General features: G+C 36.0%; 1 pseudogene; it reads left to right on the plus strand.

Annotated features, from left to right (window-relative positions):
* The window catches only part of LOC112310181 (elongation factor 1-beta pseudogene), a 66,506-nt pseudogene extending 50,333 nt beyond the window's left edge, over positions 1-16,173 (plus strand).
* Positions 16,174-16,725: the final 552 nt, after the last annotated feature.

Raw genomic sequence — 16,725 nt, forward strand, 5'->3', positions numbered from 1 at the left:
GTACAGGTTATGGCTTGCATAGAGAAACATTTGTCATTAAAGGGACAACATTTTCTCAGGGCCTACAGTATTTAAATTTTGAGGAAATCAAAGGTTTTAGGGAGAAGCACAATCGATCCATGTTGATCCACACAGGACTTTGACCACCATCTTGGGAAATGCAAGTAACACTGAAGGTCGGTACCACCAATTTCCACCTCAAATATCTGTTCTAAGGGATTCTCCATGTGGGAAAGTGTACAGAAAGGAGATTAACCCAAAGGAAAAGCCACACACACACAGACACACAGACATGCACATGCACACACACGCACACTCCTACACACCGTGAAGATTCCAAATATGTAATGTCTTCACTCCTTACACCCACCTCACTGGTAGTGAGCACTGGAAGTCCCCATGTTGCTCCAAAATTTTCCTTAGAAGCACAAGTGTGAGTTTTAATGAATCAAAGTTAAACCCCTTATGTAAATCATTTATCTTATCATGCTGATTACCTTCAATCCAAGAGCCAAATAGAGTGAGCAAAGATGGATGAAACACCAGAGGAAATTGAAAGGAAGGGACTCCAAAGCTCATAAAAACACTGACATCATCCCCCTCTGTCCCAACTGTCATAATACCATGAGTTCAGGTTAAGGGTGAGAAGGAGGGCAGAATAACACAAAAACTTGGCTTTAATTTACTTTGTCAGAAACACAAATAAATTATTAATAAGGTAATAGTGGGGCAGAGGTGAGGAGAGAGGCATGCCATGTAGGTGCTGGTAAGAAGAAATAAGGGAATATTTCCTAATAATTTATTATACATGAATAAAATTTTAATTAAGCCAAATTATTAGAAACTTTTACTGTATTTACATTTTTTATTAAATGTGGCTTTAGTAACCTGTAGAAATATTTTGCATATATTGGCATGGATTTTTTGGTAGGATTTCAAAATTACTGTATGTGGCTTTTCATTAGCAAAAGATCTTTAAAGTTCCAAGCTATATTTGAAAACACAGTAATATTGAAAGAAATTATTGACTTTTTACATTGATACTTCGATGAAATGGAATTCCAGACTTCAGAAAAAGTTATGAAATAAGATAAGGTGAACATACCTAACAGAGAAAGGTGTAAAGAATACAATGGAATCTAGTGAATTTGGAGGTAAGATTGAGCAGACGTGTGATATTTCTTTCCAAAGCACCTTCCATTCGCCCACTCCCATGTCTTAATCATCATTATTATAAATAATAAACAGTGTAGTCACATAATGTCCAGACCATTCAAATGGAGTCTTTCCCCTATTTTATAAATGTTCCCCCAAACCCTTCCATTTCTACTTCCAAACATACCTGCATATCACCTATCCCAATATCACACTTTCATCCAGCACACTATTACTCAGTGATTCCTACAAGCCAAGCCCTGTGCTAGACACTGGAAAACTTGCTGGAGAAACTTGTGAAATATAGATTCTAATAAAATAAAAGCTGACTTATTAAAACTAGTGAGTTATTATTTCATCAACAAAATGAAACTGATATTTTCTTGTGAAATGGGTGGTAGAAATAAATCCTGTTTAAAAAATAAATTAGATGTGGACAAGCTTGGGAGTAATACCTGACATATGAATGGGCCTGTATTTGAAGATTCCAAGGGTTCTTTTTTTTTTTTTTTCTATTTCTCATCTTCCTCCATTATCTAGCAGCATTTTACGCAGGGGTCAAAACCTTCTGGGACGAACTCTTTTCTCTTAGCTTCCTGGAAGAAACACTCTTCGTGTGCTTCTTCTTTGACATTTTGTATCCACCTCACCTCTCCTTTTCATAACTCCTTAAATGTATGCATTTCTCCAAACTTCTCTCTCTCTTACTCTCAGTGTTAAGGATTTAACTAAAGTCACTGTAATTATCATCAGCTCCATTTCAGTAGTGAATCTCAAATGAAATACTTCCATAATCAAATACCTTATTCTCCCACTCACACCAACTCTTTCTATCTGCATTCTTCTATTTGTGTGTGTTCAACTTGAGCGCCTTATTTAACTTAGTGCTCCATTTGCCCCCCTGTCAGAATTAGTCCATCTTTTCCTGTTCCATTATTTTAAACATTCTACTCATCTCTGAAATCCAATGTTCTGCCATCTCATTTATGCCATAGTATTTTGGTATTTTAGAACTGATCTCTCAGCATCAATTTCTCCCATCGACCACCCCCATCATCTGGAATTCATCTTGCGTGGATTTTTAAAATACTTTTTGAAAACACTATCTCCAGGCATTTCATTGCCTCCAAACAAACCCTGGTCAGACTTTTGAAGTCTTCCTGATGTCCACAGAATAAACTTCAATCTCTTCAGCACTGCATTTAAGGTGCTTCATTGTCTAGCCAAAACCTATGGCATGATACATTACATCCTAATATTTGTGCACACATCTGCTCTATTCCCAGCTAGAATTCATTGTGGAGGTCATGTTGCATTTTAACTGATCATTGTTTTTCTTGAGTAACATAATGCCTTCCTTGTGATTGTTTACCTGGTAGGAGCTCAATGCATGTTTGTTGAACAAACAACTGCATTGGAAAGTTCAAGCCAGGTAGCTATCTCCATCTTCTCTTGCTTCCTTCCCCTCTTCCCCTCAGTAAAAGAGTGTCTTAAAGAAGTGCCTTCTTTTCTGAAAATAAATTTAGTGATAAAATCTTTAATTAAAGGTATTTCTTTTCTGGGAGGTGAGTGGGAGTGTTTTGTGAGAAGGAAAGGTCTTCCTAGTCTCTTAAATTAGAATTTAGAATGCATTTTTCAAGTAAGGAAAAATGCATATATTGGTTAGGCATAATTGGAATAATGCAATTTATACTACATCTACGGGCACATGAGATTAAAGAGATATTTGAGAACTCTGGGCTCTGGAAACAAAACTACCATTACTGTGATTTCTATGGAGATATGTTCTGCAAACTTCAAAAAATGATTTACAATAGCTTTTGAATAAAACATATTCATAACTTGGATTCCTGATATGCAGTTGAGATAAATAAAAGGGGAATTATTTTATTACAGTGGATTCTTTATTTAAAAACTCATCAAAAGCTTCTATAAACAAAAAAAATTGCTGAAAATATTAAGGATTTTATGTGATTTCATAAATACTGTTTCTGTCAAGTTTTGCAACTACCTGTTATATTAAGTGCCATATCCTTACCTCACTTTCAGTTTTGTAAGGTTCTAGTATCTACCTTAAATATAGTTTTAAAATTTCTATGACTTAGCCCATATTTAGAAACAGCTCTTTGCTTACAGAAATAAACTAATAAGGAAATCATACCTTTTAAATGTTTAAACAAGTTTGCTCTGATATTTGTTTAAAATTCTGGCAAAAATCAGAACTCGTTTATCTTTTGATACATAGTCATACCTCCTGCTCATTTTTAATTTTTTGATTTTTATTTGTTTCCTTTGAGAATATTGGAAATATCAGACACCATTTTTGTGGATAGTGTTCCAGATGTTGCCCCGCCAGTTATCAGTATAAATGCATTTGCAAGAAAGTTTAATTGGTGCTGTTAATTCGACTCAGGATCCTGTTTATTTTCCTAATTACTGCCAGACATTGAATGGGTGGTTAATGTATTAGAAACCTCCTGTTTTTCTGAACCTTTGCCTTACCCACTGGCAATTTTATTAGGGAGAAAATCTGCTTTTCATTTATTTTTCCCTACCTTGAAAGCACTTCCATAAGCTCTGGCAACATTACTTCTGAAGACAGTACTTAAAAACTTTTCCCTCTTGCCTCTGTCTCCTTGTAGGATAATAGTGCCTCAACCCACTCATCACAAATGCGTGACATCAGTTATAATCAGATGTGTATTAGTCTCATGAAAAAAAGGCACTCTTACGCTTCATGACTTAACATGGTGAGGTACTCACGATAAGCCACGCGCCGGTGATGACAGAAGGCAGGGGCAGGGGCAGGCGTGTGATAGGATGAGGGCCCCGTGGGCGGCACGTTAGGGGCCAGAAACCACCCAATGACCTGGAGCCCCGAGGGAGACTTGGGACCCCAGAGTGTCTATCCAAAATGTTCCAACCTGTGCATCTAACAAGAAGATTTTTGTTTCGTGTTTTTCCCTAGCCATAAGCGAAAGTATGTAAAGAAACACTTTTGATATCTTTTTCACTACTTATTTCTCATTTCCATGTTTTCTAATTTTGAAATGATACCTTCAAAGGTTTTCCCTTCCCCCTGCATCTCTTCCTTCCTGCCAGATACATATTTTGGCAAGATACTTAAAAATAATATATCAAAAGTACTTTATTTCACATACTCAAATTTTATTGTTGTCTTTTTCATTCTGAAAGGGAAGGAACGCTGGAAGGACCTCCTTGGCAGCCTGGCTTGTTTCTACACAATTAAGTTGTACCGACGAACTCTGTGTTTCTGTGGATTTCAGAAAAGCTTAGTTCTTACCAGAGGAACTTTAACAGATTATTCATGAACTTATCACATTTGCTTTCTGATGATTCATTGAGATTTTCTTCACTTTCTACTTTGGTTCTTTCTTATTTTCTGTGGCCCAGTACACTCTCCATACCTTTATTGTAAAGGAACTATAGCCTCCTCCTCCACACGTGCTTAATTCTTCGCCCAGTTCCCTTTCATCCTGGGACTATGGCAATACCACACCCTTCTTATCACAGGTCCAAAAAAAGGTCCAAAAAAGGTCTCCATGCATTATTGCTAAAACATCTCCCAAACTGATCTTGGGAGAGTTACTTCCCCTCCATGGCACTGTGATTCTTATTTACAAAAATGGGGTGTGAACGGGATAGATACGTAGAGTCCATGAACTGCCCTTTCTTATTTTCCAGAACCTAATTCTATAAGGCTATATAATTGATACTGACTTCGGTCAGAAATGCTATCATTTTCAGCAATCCCAAAAAGTAACTATTTAATTACCTACTTTAATACACTGGGTTCTAGACACTGATAATTTATAATTAATATTTCTTTAAAAATATTTTAATTTCATTTTTCTTAGTAAATATCGATTTATTCTTTCACTTATATAATTTCTAGCTGATGCACATAAATAGTTTATAATTTCTTAGGTTCCAGTCCTACCTTTCTTATTTCTAAACTCTTGGTAGAATCTTGCCCTTATTTCAGAAAATAATTTTTTATAGGCCTCCTGTTTTTATTCATTGTGCTAATTAGATTTTCAGAGTCCTGTATTTTTGTGTTATGATTTAATAAAAATATACAATCTTTCTCTTAAACACACACATATTATACAAGTCTTACAGAGACATATTCAGGTTGTGCTTTTATTTTTGAAACCGTAACAATCTTCATATAAAATAAATCACTTCCTTTCCCCTGCATGTGTCAGTGCTTACCACTTGTGTCATTTTCTTCACACCCTTTCACTTTAGAAACAGATGTTCCGTGCCAACTGGAAGAAAAAGTGCTAGCAGGCATTTGCAGACCACCTGGCTACCTGGACAGGGTTTTCTGCTCTGATGGCTGGTTTTTCCACCTTTGTGATTCACTCAGCTTTGCTTCTTATTCAGCCCATAATAATTTCCAAAAGCCAAAAGCAGTAGACTTTGCGCAGAGGAATTAAAGAGGGATGTGATGGATTATGCTGCAGGACAACAAGCTGTATTGACCCTTCTCTATTGAACATTTAGCCTAAAGCCATTATATGTCAGTAAGTTCCCTAAGGTTAAATATATATTTACAGATGCAATTGCAAAATGTTCTAAAGGAGCAGTACAGCTCTGACAATGCTTTGTGAAATTTGTTTCTAATATGTGTCCAACCAACAAAGAAGAGAGCTAGGAAACCAGGAAGATCATTGATTTATATCGCAGGGCTAATTTTGCTTTGTATATACATGATGAGCATTCTTTTTCCTGGTAATAGGAAGTTTGAATGTGGTTTTGTCTTTCTTCTACTCTTACTTTCTTTTAATCATGTGAGTTTCTGTTAAGATAGCTCCCCACTTTACAAAGCTTTAATCTTTTCTCCTCTGTTCTCCAGATCCAGTTAGTCACCAAATTTTTGAAATCCTATTCATATCCTTTGTTATAGGTATTACTTTTATGGAATATGACTGTTTCTTTAATTAGTAGTCCTCTGTCCAGTTTTGTGCCTATTAAATACATATATATATATGTATTTATGTATTTTGATGCTACAATATCATCTGAAAGTTTAATTCTGATATCATTTTTATTCTTTGAGAATTACAGTAGTGCCAACCAGAGAATCCAGGGATTTGAGTTCTGATTCCATTGTGTGTGACTCTAGCAACTAAACTCTTTGCATTTCAGCTCAACCACCTGAAAAATAGGAATAACAGTGACTCAATACAGTTTGTTAGGGTTAAATGGGCTGGTATATTTAGAACCTTTAGAATGGTGCCTGTCACTCATTCAGCACTAGACAAGTCTTTTCTAGTATTGCATGAAAACTGTTGGTGGGATCCCATCGACTGTAAGACACTTTAATAGTGAAGATTCTTTGCGACTTGTACAGACACTGTGATGCAACATACACGGTTTAGAGTCTGGATGAGCGAAGATGCTGACTAAATATTAATTGCCATTTAAGATACCAAGTGGACAATTTGGACAACTGATAGATATGTTAATAAATACTTCTCTGGAATATAGATAAGAAAAAGCACCCTTGCTTTTGCTTATTGTATGTATAGCAGTGCTTTTACTATTGATTTTCTTAGCAGCACATCGCTTAAGATTTCACTGAGACATACCAAGTCTGTCCAGTAGGTGTCCAGCCATGTAATATGAAAAATAGGGACGTTTATTAAAGCAGATACACGAGACAAGAAACACTGTACACAGGACAACGATGCCTCTGTCCTCTTCAAAGTAGGTACCTTGGCACCTCACACAGTTCTCCCAATCACCATCTGCTGCCCCATCATATTTTCCTGAATCTCATCAATGGCCTGAAATCTTTTCTCTTTCAAAGGTGATTTTGGTTTTGGGAAGAGCCAGAAGTTGCAGGGCACCAAATCTGGGCTGTAGGGGGGATGAGTCACCTGGGCGATTTTATTTTTTGCCAAAAAACTCTGCATGAGATGTAATACATGAGCGGGTGCATTTTTGTGATGAAGTTGCCCATAGCTGTGGCCTTCTGAATCATCTGAATAGTTTTTGCGGAGGAATGTTCGTGCTTAACACATAATTTGATGCAGATTTGTTGCTTTACTTGCTCAGTCATTTCTATTGCACTGGCCACACAGTAGACATGCTCACTTAACAGCCTTTACCCTCGCTGACTAGTACAGCGAAATCATCATTGTTCACACATGCACATTCCAGCCCACTGTCCTTGGCTGCCAGTTTACATCGATGTTATGCAAACCATTCTCATTATATTAACAATGGCTGGACTTTTTCTGGACAGACCTTGTATTTCAAATGGTTACATCACAGTTATTTCAAATGTTTAGTAGCTTGCATCTCCCACTGCCCTGTGCAACCTTAAAGGGCCTGGTCACATCCTATTCCTATCAACAGAGCCCCTCTGCAGCATAACTCACACAAAATAGGGGTGCTGGGAATGCCATTGTCAAACATTTGAGGAAGTAGCAATTGTCTTACCTTGTCAATCAGTTTTTGCTTACCCTACCTGTTTTGTAACATGTCTTCATGTATATTTACTTTCAAGATGCAATGGAGTTGATTGTGAAAGGTAATGAATAGAGGACTTTTTTCCTCAGCAAGGATTAAAGCAAGATTTGAGAGTGGGGATAGCATAATGACTATAATTTAAGCTACTGCATTAGTCCTTACGAAGTGTCTGTACATTTAACACTCCATATGGTAATTATGACTTCCCTAGAATGAGTCAGGGTTGTTTTTGCTTTCATAAATCAAGCAGCTGCAGCAGAGCAGACAGACTCCATATTAGCATTTCCTCCTAAGACCATGAATGTGCTTAAAAGATTTTTGCAAATTTCTCTTGAATTCAAGTTGTTTGTTAAAAGTGATAGTTTTATGAGACTGCCACATGGAAAATGTCCTTCACTCTCAGATTTTCCATTTGTGATATAAATCCACATTTAGTACCAGTTTTAGAGGGGCATTAAAGTTGATATAATAACCCCCAGCTGAGTTTGATAAAAGGAGAGCTTAATTTACAGGTAAAGTACGGTTATACGAAATGACAGCTAAGGAAGTTATGAGTAAGACTTGGAAAAAAATACACACTAACCGGTTGATAATTTATTTCCTGCATTCAATCTTCTGACTTTACAGGGAAAGTCATGCTATAACAAATGCTCGCTGTCCAAGTACTTTCTTTAGCATAATAAATAGAGTGTTTTGAAATTACACTGAAATATGTAGCACTACATCTGTGTTTTAAATATCTTTCATTCAAAATATTAGACATCTTGAGATGACTATTTGTAATAATGCAGAGACTATATGATTATATATATACATATACACATATGTGTGCATGTATATATATATGTAATCATTGATGAGATTTAACTATGCCATCTTTCATGAATTATTTTATATCTTGGAACTCTGTTTTATCAGCCATAAAATTAGAATGTCCAACTCCATCATGATTTTTAGAGAAGAAAACTTGGAAAGAGAGGCTGCTGTATATGTAAGAAAACAAAGATCCCCTTTCTGAGAAAAAGGAAGTATGGTTAAAAATTTTAGCAGTTAGAGTGCTCTTTAGTAAACAGGCAATTAAATGATTTAGAAAATGTAAACCAAGTCTTCCTTTCTTTTCTCTTCCTCCTCCCCCTTTTTCTTTTCTTTTTTTTTTTTTTGCTAGAAAGGATCTAAAACTTCAAAAAAAAACAAAAAGATTTTCCCTTATTTTATATGTGAAAAGCTGAACAGCATAAAGATTAAGTTAATTTTTTATGGTCATATATTGACAAACAGTAAAGCTGCCACTTGAAAACAGGACTCCTGACTTCAAGGTAACGGCCCTTCCCATCCCTTCATTATAAAGCCTTACAGCACACTAGAGATGACATAAATGAGTTCTCTAAAAAAATTAGTGAAATGGTGGTCAGAAAAAAATAAAACAATCAAGGCAATGGGCACAAAATGCCAAACAATGACATACTTTGTTACTTTTCTTTTTATAAAATATAAATATCTAATTACTCTCTTGTAAACATGAGACTAATATGCTGTCTTATGTCAACTATAATAAAAATAAATTTAACATATTTCATTTCTCATATATAATGTTAGTTTTCATGTGGTATTCTTTTTGCTTTTGTATTTTTAAAATATATTAAAATTACCTAAATATCTCTACCAAGTACTATAGCAAGTATGATTTATTTTGATTGAATCAAGTATAATATTTTGTCATATTTAGGTATATATCCTAATCTGTATCATCACACACACTGGAAAATTCAAAATATATACCCTGTTTTTTCTTGAGTGTTGATTAAAACAAAAAATAGAATGATTATTTCAATACTTCAACATTGACATTCTAAACTGGCCATAAAGTAAGAAGGTAAATAAAAGAAACGCCTTTGGGAGTGAAGCGATTTTGAGGAAGTATTTTTTTATTGTTCAATTACAGTTGTGCTCACTTTTCCCCCACCACTCTCCCCTGCCTACCCACCCCCCACCTCCTGCATTCAATCCTCCCCCACACCTTGTCTTTGTCCATGAGTCCTTTATACATGTTCCTTGACCACCCTTCCCCTTCTTTCCATGGTTATCCCCTTCCCTCTTCCCCTCTGGCTCTGGTTGCTGTCAGTTTGTTCTTCATTTCCACATCACTGGTTCTGTTTTCTCCCTTGTTTGTTTTGTTAATTAGGTTCCACTTATAGGTGAGATCATATGGTATCTGTCTTTCATGACCTGGCTTATTTCACTTAGTATAATGCTCTCCAGTTCCATCCATGCTGTTGCAAAGGGTAGGAGCTCCTTCTTTCTCTCTGTTGTGTAGTATTCCATTGTATAAATGTACCACAGTTTTTTTAATCCACTCAGTTACTGATGGGAACTTAGGCTTTTTCCAGCACTTGGCCATTGTAAATTGTGCTGCTATGAACATTGGGGTGCATAGGTTCTTTTGGATTGGTGTTTCAGGGCTCTTAGAGTATAATCCCAGCAGTAGAATTGCTGGGTCAAAAGGCAGTTCCATTTTTAGTTTTTTGAGGAAATTCAATACTGTTTTCCACAGTGGCTGCATCAGTCTGCATTCCCACGAACAGTGTACTAGGGTTCCCTTTTCTCCACATCCTCATCAGCACTTACTGTTTGTTGATTTGCTTATGATGGCCATTCTGACTAGTGTGAGGTGGAATCTCATTGTGGTTTTAATTTGCATATTTCTGATGGCTAGTGATGCTGAGCATCCTTTCATATGTCTCTGGGCCCTCTGTATGTCCTCCTTGGAGAAGTGAGGAAGTATTTTAAGGTAAGAGAGAAACTACTAGAACGCTTACTAGCTATTAAAAAAATCATACTACCAATGGAGTTGAAGAAAAATATTTCAATACCTTAAAATTATAGTAATATACATTATATTATAAATGTATTCACATTTCATAATAATAATATACATTGTAATAGTGCTACAACGGCCTGCAAAGTCAGCAGCTTGTTTCTTGAAAACAACAGGCATTCACTGAGCACTTATTATGGGCCAAGCACAGTAGAACTTTTACATGTCATTTTTTTTAATCATGATGGTCTTATGACTTCTAGCTGTCATGACCTCCACATTTCAAATTAGAATACTGATTATAGAATTCTACAACATACTACCTTTCAAATTAGAATACTGATTATAGAATACTGATTAGAATACTGATTGGGGGGAGATTAAACTGTTTAAGTTAGTTCTCAGGTATCGAGTAACAGAGCTAGGATTTAAGTGCAAGTGCACTGGACTCAAAAGTTATGTTTTGCTCTTATACAATATTATCTAACCTCACTGGACAAATCTACATCCAGTTATTCGGCTTCCTTTGGGAACACTGTGTTAGTGAACTTTGGTAGCTAGAGTACATCCCTGTATCTTTTGGTTGGACTGTTAGGCAGCTGTTAGAAAAACCTGTTAACAATATTTAGTAATAGCCAAAAGTGTCCATTGCACTGACAGAACCCAAGAAGATCATTGTTCATTTCTTGATTTGCTTTTGGTCTAGGTTTTTAGGTTGGAGTTTATCAGTCTTCATGAGTTTTACATGTTCTTTGAATTACCTTAAAAATCTGCATATATGTGTATCACATGTGACTTTTTATAGATACATTTATAGATATATTCATTTACCTATGTGAATATGTATTCATATTAGTTTATTCCTTTGTTGATATAGTCAAACCAATCTCAAAGTGGTCTTCATTCTCCAATAGGCTCGGAGTCAATAGATCAATCTCCAAACACCCACTATTGCATATAAATCTATTTCATCATTATATTCTTTAGACATAGTCAACCAGCAATGAATTTACTAAACTATATTATTATTTACTTTCCTTTTTGTCTTTATGTGAAATCTTAGAATAAACTAGTGTAATATTTGACACTTGAAATCTTTATGTGAACATAAAACTTGCTCATATCAACCTGTGAATCTTAGAAGTGAGATTATGTAACTAAAAGAAAAAACCCTTTTCTACCTCATCTATAGCTAGCCCAGGGTGGTGTGCTGTGTGAACACTGAGTCAGGTGCAAACGGGTATTTATATCATCATTAGCCTCAGTTAAATCTCAGAATGAGTAACAGAAATTTCACAATTTGGTTTCCCAGTAGGTGCTGAAGAAAACAGAGAGCTTTTTTTTTTTTTTTCCTCTCATGCAGTGAAGGAAAAGAAGAAAGTAGCTTGGATTAAATTAAAAAAAAAATAATGGGCTAATATCATTGCAGATAGGCCAAAAGACTTCTAAGAACAGAGAATAAATTATAATTTGTTTGTTTTTTCAACTATAATGTAACAATGTTGGTAACTAATATTTCTTGGTTTCTTACCTTGTGCCCATTCATTGTGTCAATGAAACATGTGCTATCACATTCATTCTCTATTATAATTATTTGAGGTTGTGTTACCATTTTACAAGTATGTTACTAAGATCGTACAAGCAGTCAGTAACACAACCTAAGTCTAGATTTGTGTTCTTATCCATTTTTTCACTCCTATTCTTCTGTTATCCCCTTCCAGCTCCTCTGCTCTCAGCATCCACTCTACAAACAACTAGTAGCAATAGTAGTAGTAGTAGTAGTGGTGTGTTGGCATTCTTGATTTTTGGGTTTGCTAGCTTATTTTGGTTAAAACTAAGGCAAATGTTGAGTTCTCCATGTGCATGGATTCCAGTGCAGAGATCAAGAATCACTTTGAAAAGTAATAAAAGAAACAGGATCCTAGCAGGCAAAAGTTTGTAGTCAGAAATCTGAAACCAGAGATGACCGACATAGTGTAAACTCTGCAGTTCCCAGAAACCTTGCTGGGTGCTTGAGATTTTCCACACGACTTGGACTGAAGGAGATGTGTCTTTATATTAACAGGTGGTATTATCTCCTCTGACATCTGAGTTACAGTTGGAATTGCACAACTTGGTCTTTGGAAACTTATGCTTATCTTTACTAATCATCTAGTTAATAATCTCTTTTGTACTAATTATCTGGTAATTTTACATCAACATTGCCTGTGTTATAGTTTAAGAAATAGTATCATCCCTCTTTTCTATTTCTGGTATATTATTGTCCTCTAGTTTTGAGAAAGGTGACCACATGTCTCAATTTGCTCAAGATAGTCTTTGTTTATGCCTCCTGTCCAAAAAATATTAATAGAGTCCTAGTTCGTGCAATAAATTACATATCCTATTAGCAGCACATTTATTTCTTATTATCTCTGAAGGATTCTTAAAAGCAGTTTATCAGTCTCACCTTCAACTTTTCTCAGTTCACAATGATGCAATCCAATTAGACAAAAGATAGGAACTCATTACTCTAATGTAATTTCTCAGAAGTATGACTGCCACGTATTTATGATTGGCTTAAAGGTAGATGTGAGAGAACTTATCCCCTATTTTTATCTGCTAAACACAACAGTATACACTGTTGTGAATAAAGAGTGTGCATTAGATCAATGATATCTGGGTTCAATTCTCAGCTTTGGTAATAATTGTTGGAAGTTCAGAACATATTTTTAATAACTATTTTTGACTATATTTATTTACCCTTGAAATGAAAACACTCTAATAAATGAACTTAATAAAACTTTTGTGAAAGTTAAATTTGACACTTTACAAAATGATTAACATTATTTATGTCACAAAGTAGGAATAGGGTTTAATAAATGGTCACTTTATTATCTTCTGTCAAGAAATACCCTTCAGTATTAATCAGGTAATGGGTGTGTTGCATTTGGCTCAAGCAGAAAATGAACTTCCCTATTTAAATGAACCCAGCAATTTCATTTATTATTTTTTATGATATAAAGATAATTTTTTATCTAAAAAGTAAGCTCTATTATTGAACTAATAAAAAGCAACACAGAAAATTTCAGAAACAGAAGTAAACACTTTGTATCTATTCACAAATAAATACATAACTTTCCACACATAGTTTGATGTTTGTTTCAAAGCATTTTTTCTTTTTAAAACCAGTTTGCCTTGAGGGATATTTTCTGAATTTTGGAAAAATATTCTCAATTTGTAAGTATTTGCCTCTCATTCGATTTTCAAATTTTCAGGTGAATTGAGGTACCTTTATTTCTGTTAGGTTTCTCTCTTTTTTAACCACCTTAATGAAGTCTAATTTATATACTTAAATTCTCCCACTTTAAGTATGGAATTTAATAATTTTTAGTAAATATGCCAAGTTGTGAAGTTATCACCATATCCAGTTTTAGAACATTTTCATCACCCCAATAAGACTCTTCATATTCTTTTACAGTTAATCCCCACTCTTACCCCTACCCTGGGCAACAATGTCAGCTTCTAAATAAACAATCCTACTAGAATGTTTTCCCCATTTCAAAGCCACTCTGAATCGAGAATGGCATTAGAAATAGAGGATATGACTCTTTCATCAAAAAATGTAGTGGGGCAAGAGCAGATTCCCATCTACGTCGGAAGGCCCAGGAGAACGGGAAAGCACCATGCGCAGCGGGGGTGGCAAAGGCCTCACTCAGCTGGAGCCCCATAGCAACCCGCACCCACGCAGGGTAGCATCGATCTGAAAACTCTCGGTGGAAGTCTCTGCCCCAGTGATTATGGAAGCCTCGCCCTTGTCTCATAATGCTTTTCATACAATGCATTATGATTTGTAAAATATTTCAATAGGCTAAGCCTATAAAATACTACCCAACCTGCACAATGTGCTTTGATTCGACTTATATGCCACCACATCTGCTCTTTTCCTGAACTGTTTTCCTCAGGATAAAATGGATTAAAAAACCCTTTAAATTTGGAAGCAAAGAAAAACTTGACCTTTGACTTAACTTTTACCTTTCCATAGGGCAGTTTTTCTACCTGTTAGAGGAGTTAATAATATTTACCCTACCTTTTTTTTCTTTTAAAACTTTCTTGGCAATATTCAAACATGAAAAGATACTGCCATCTAAACCATGTCTAATCATCTCTCCCTTGTACAACAACTACTAGCTTCCTAACGGTGCCTTTGCCTCTACGCTTTCTAACTCAAACCCACTGTTCTTAACAAGCAAGGTGATTTTTAAAAACACAGGTCACACTTAAAACTCTCCACAACCTTTCCACTGAGAATAAAATTCTAAATTCTTTCTAAAGTATCAGGGCCACGTGTAATCTTACGTGTGTCTACATTTTCAAGCTTACCATTTCAGTCTTTGCCCTGGAAACACTAGCTTTTTTATTTTTTTTCCCCTCTCAAAAAGATCTTGGATCTCCTTTCATTCTCATGTTAATTATTATTCATTGTCTATATCCTTCACTGAAATATAAGGTTCCTGAGAGAAGGAAGCATGTTTGTCTTTTTTCCTACTGAACTCTAAGTGCCGGTGACAGTGGCTGGCTCACAGTAGACACTAAATAAGGAAGTATCAGGTGAACCTGCTTTCAGTGAGCACATTGGCTACTCTCAGAACAGAAAGGGAAGACAAAAAAATAAGCTCAAGTATTTTTAAGATTTATATGTTAATCTCAATGTAATGTATTCATTTATTAAAAGCCCCGACTATCTTTAATGGGGGTAATCCCAGCATTGTATTAGGGCTAACATTTGCTGTTATTTGATTTGCATCAGATGATATGGTATTTACATTTGGTGTGCTTCTCTTATCTCATTCATATGTAAAATGAAACCCTAAATATCAATGGAATAATACACAAAAGTTATAGAAGAGAGACTTTTTGTTGTTCCACTTAGCACTCAGCTCCCACCGCCTGCACTCCTCTTTCCTCTGTGACAACACAGCTAGCTCTGGGACAAGCCTCCATGGGTTTGCAGGCCTGAAAAGCCCTGCCAGCCTCCAGGTGCTCACTGGCGACCTGGCAGACAAGAGCTACATGGAGGCTTCTGTGCCATCGTAAGCATGTATGGCAGTATTGAAGCAGACTCCTGCTCACAACCTGCCAACTGGTATTATGCCCTATCTTGGTAAAATCACATCAAGTGTTATGAAAAGGAACAGGCCAGCATGCCAGGAGTGAAGAAAGCTTGGGCAAGTATGGCCCTGCCAATGTGGAAGACACCACAGCACATGGAGCTACAGACAGAAAAGACGATGATGACATTGATCTCTCCGGATGCGATGAGGGGGGAGGAGGGAAGCAAGGAAGTGAAGAGATTAGGAGAACGCCTTGCACAGTATGAGTGAAAGAAAGCTAAAAATCCTGCTCTCGTTGCCCAGTCTTCCATCTTATTAGAGGGGAGACCTTGGGAGGACTAGACAGATTGGTAAAATTAGAGGAGTGTGTCAGGAGCATTCAAGCAGCTGGCTTGGTCTGGGGCTCTCTAAACTAGTTCCAGTGGGTATGAAATTTAAAAAAAAAAACTTCAAATACAATGTGTAGTAGAAGAAGATAAACTTGGAACAGATATGCTGGAGGAGAAGATCACTGCTTTTGGAGTCTACATGTAGTTCATAGATGTGGCTGCTCCCATTCAGCAAGACCTAAAAATTCATCATGGATCACGGCCCTTAGATAAAGCTTGAAAAAAAAGTTACAGGAGAGATCTGGCCCATAAATATAGAGGGAAACACTGCATCGCAAGGTCTCCACGTGAAAACTCTACATCTTTGGATGAAGCCAATGAAAAGTTAGCATGAGTGGAACTCTAGGGAATTTTTTATTTGGGTGTGTCTGGAATTTATTCAACTATATGCAATAACTATTTCCCATTAACATTTATTTTTCTATTAAGTTTTCATGGTTTTAAACTTCTTAAAAACTTGGGCCTGTAATTATATTATGAACTTGGATAGGGCTGTTTGCTTTCTCTTAAGAAAAATCATGACATATTTCCAGGGGCAAATGTTGCTCAGATTTCACATTGACTTTTGACAAGTTGCAGTAGAGCTGAGAGAGGGAAAGACAGAAGCTGTAATAAGAAAATAGGTGCCATTTTTCCATACACTGAGAAATAATTCTACATTTTTACAGTAGAAGACTTTGGATGTTGAGTAAGAAAGATGTAAAAATAATCAGTTGAATTGGTTAATCATTGTCACATGTAAAGTTGGGTTCTTAAGAAAGAGATACAGGGG

The sequence above is a fragment of the Desmodus rotundus genome, chromosome 13 (assembly GCF_022682495.2).
Source record: "Desmodus rotundus isolate HL8 chromosome 13, HLdesRot8A.1, whole genome shotgun sequence".
Taxonomy (NCBI): domain Eukaryota; kingdom Metazoa; phylum Chordata; class Mammalia; order Chiroptera; family Phyllostomidae; genus Desmodus; species Desmodus rotundus.